The sequence below is a fragment of the Lethenteron reissneri genome, chromosome 14 (genome assembly GCF_015708825.2).
Source record: "Lethenteron reissneri isolate LAM-NWPU_2019-01 chromosome 14, ASM1570882v1, whole genome shotgun sequence".
NCBI classification, from domain to species: domain Eukaryota; kingdom Metazoa; phylum Chordata; class Hyperoartia; order Petromyzontiformes; family Petromyzontidae; genus Lethenteron; species Lethenteron reissneri.
This window is the reverse complement of record NC_083792.1, coordinates 6,410,833-6,414,134: the sequence shown is the minus strand read 5'-3', so window position 1 is coordinate 6,414,134 and position 3,302 is coordinate 6,410,833. Positions and strand designations below refer to the sequence as shown.

The window sequence follows — 3,302 nt, the reverse complement described above, 5'->3', positions numbered from 1 at the left end:
AGCCAGGCAGCAGCCCCGTTGTGTGTGGGATGCGGGCATCGATCCTCGAGGCGTCGCTCGGCCTCCGTCCTGGACAACGCGCGGCCTTCGCCGTCCGTCTCGCAGCGCGCCCACCGTTCGAGCTGTCGCCTGAGCCCCACCTGTGCAGGCCGCTTTGTTGGCGGGCAGCCGGAACCTGTTGGGCAGCGCCAAGTCGTTGAAGACCGAAGCCAGGCAGGGCGCGTCGTGGGCTCGTCCACGTGCCATTGCTCGACGGAGATGGGAGCCCTCTCTAAATGTTGTGGCTTGGCTCTCCAACACACCGGTGTGCTGTACTAGTGACGAATTGGCACATTCTGTTTACGTGACAACCCTTACCAGTTGGCTGTGTCGGGTGGTGGCGGGTTTTAACGACACATTTATATATTTACGCAATTTAACCCAAAAAAACCTATTATGGATATTGGTCGCGAAAGCCTCAGTGTTAAACTATATATTTCGAGTTTGTATGTTCACTCTCTCCGTGGTCGCGTGCATTTTTCTCCGGGTCCTCCGGTTTTTCCCTCCACCTTTTGAGCCAACGTGCGTTTGGAGAATTTCGCTGCTATACATTTACACGTGATGAGCCACTTCGTTGAGGTATCATTTCTGGCCACGCCGCTTCTGAAAAAGAGCTATGCAGCTCAGTGAGACTTACCTGGTAATTTCTATATCTATACACCTCTTCAACGGACTTCACGAGGGCGTGCAGAACGCGTGCAGCAGCAGACGTCCCTGGACGCTTTCCCAGTAATTCCCAGCGCTGCCCTGTCTCTGTGGAGCGATATCTTCGTCTCCCACTCGCACCGCCACTCCATTGGAGCGCGCGCCTCTCTCTCTCTGACTCGCGACTGACCACTTACATCTGTCGACAGCGACGATGCACTGCCAATTGACGCGGCTGTCTGTCTCGACCACCTGAGTTATGAAATTGCAGTCGAAGATCTCTCTTCACGCCTCTTTAGCTAAACTCTCCGCTCCCCAAATCATTCCCACCCCCCTTACCTCCCGGGGTGCTATCTCTAATATGATGTATTAGATCATATGAGATTATTAGACTTAGTGCCACGTTAGCGTATTGGTTCGTGCTCTCCACTCGAGTTTGATTTGTAGCCATGGCTAATATCGCTGGCGAGTTATAGCTAAACCGATCCCTGGCGCCAGCCTTTACTAACCCACACTGACCAGCTTGGTGAAGTATGGTCAAACAACGCCTGTGGCTTACGCGGCAATCATCCAGCAGGTGGATTATGAAAGGGCTCTATATTAGTAGAATTTAAATTTCTATTTAAAGCTTTCGTGACTGCAGGGATTCATTTTCTTGGTTCTTTCGGTAAAGTCACGTAGAATGGAAGTAATAATATAATAAAAATAAAACATAATAAAATACTTCTCACGACGTTTCGGCCACAACGCAAGCAGCCGTCCTCAGGACTTTACCGAAAGAACCAAGAAGATGATAGTAGAATTTAATCTCGTGTTAACGCAGTATTTATTTTTGTACAGGATCGACAGATGCGATCGACACTTCGTCAACATTGAAATCATGTTGACGAAGCACCAGGCTACAGTCTACATTATAGACTGCCAGTACACTCACCCAGCTTAATAACCAGGCTACTATCTACATTATAGACTGCCAGTACACTCACTCCGATTAAGAACCAGGCTACGGTCTACATTAGTGTTTTTTATTACTTTTATTTTTGTTCACTTTCTTTTTTATTAATATTTTTCTATCTACGTGACTTTACCGAAAGAACCAAAGAATATGGAAATAATTTGGTTGTTGTGTCATTAACAAACACGCAGCTGATTATGCGGTCCGAATGCGTTATGACCGAAAGCCTTACGCGGTAAACTGATCATGAGCTGATCAGCACGGTTGATTGCGTGCGGTGCGAAAGAAGTTCAACATACATACAATGTGAAAGTGAATTTAAATTAAAGGTACGCGGACACGCGCGCGCGGAGACTCGAGCAGTTCTGTGGGGGGGTGGCCGTGCCACAGCGCTGGCTGCTACAATTCTGCTGAGTGGCCACGACTCACTGCCAGACGATGACTCGGCACTCCCTGCAGGGCACGTGGACTCCGCTCTCGAGATTTCCCCCTCGAAAGCGGCCAATCGCCCCGCGGCCCCCGAGGTGAAGACGAGACTGAAGGGCGGATTTGAGCATAAATTATGGTGATATGATGCTCAAATGGAAACCAACCTTGCTGTCAAAATGTACCGAAAAAGGGCGCACAATTAGACGCGTATCAATGCGGATATTAAACTTATTACGTATGTTCGAGTTAGAAGCTTACATGTAAAGTTTTGTAGTTGTTGGGCCCATAGCGTAGAGCGTGTCCACACTGGGCTGGTATATATAACGGCTCAATGAGTGTTTATGTTTGCCCGGATGAGCCTCGGTGGTCCGGGGTGCAGGCTTCAAACCTGTAGCTGTTTAGCGACAGAGTGGTTCAATTCCACCTTTCGGGCGGCAATGCTGCCACTACAGCAGTTTTTGTTTCTCTTAAGTGACAACGCTTTTTTTTCTGCAGCATCTCAAAAGCAGCGTGTCACGCGCATCCCGTAAAGACGGCTCCCTCCCAATCGGTGCTCCATGGGTCGCTCTTGTCCGCAAGCGGTCCGTGGAACTGGGTTGCATAATATAGATTTTTTTAGGGGGGGTGGGTTAGATCGCGTAAATATGAATGTCGTTAAACCCGCTGTGTTGAACTGTGGTGATTGCAGTCTTTGGTTAATTTATTTTTTTACAAAATGTCATTGGTGCAAGGTGGTCCGCAAAAGAGTGTCTGGGGTTGACGGTTGGTCCGTAGGTCTACGCAGGTTAGGAACCACTCATGTAGTGGGGACATCCTGCATATGTGAAGGATTCGTTTCGGATTTAAAAGTGGGATTTTGGATTTCTCAGGACAATTTTCCTTTTTTTCCTTCAGATTTTCAGATGCTTTTCATCGCTTCATCATGGAACGCGTCTTCGTGCTTACAAAAGTGGCATCACTGGATGCCACGTGACGCAACTTTTGACGCTTCAGCACAGAAGCGATGCCACGAGTGACGTCATGAAGTCATGTCGTGTGACGTCATAACTTTGGACTAACTCGCAAACCAAAATCTAAAAGTTGGATTATCCGCAATTTCGTTTGTCAGAATTTTCGGATGAATCCGAATTATGGGAACACACCCCGATGTACATGAGTGTACATGCACTAGAGAAGAGAGTGTCTTAGGCAGAAAGAAGAAAGTGTTGAGCATCTTGAGAAGCTATCACACGTT

The 3,302-nt window shown here is 48.1% G+C and overlaps 1 non-coding gene across 1 annotated transcript; it reads left to right on the top strand.

Annotated features, from left to right (window-relative positions):
* The first annotated feature begins 2,415 nt into the window (after positions 1-2,415).
* TRNASTOP-UCA (transfer RNA opal suppressor (anticodon UCA)) lies at positions 2,416-2,502 on the top strand. The gene has a single exon. It is a non-coding gene; the product is annotated as a tRNA-Sec (tRNA).
* Positions 2,503-3,302: the final 800 nt, after the last annotated feature.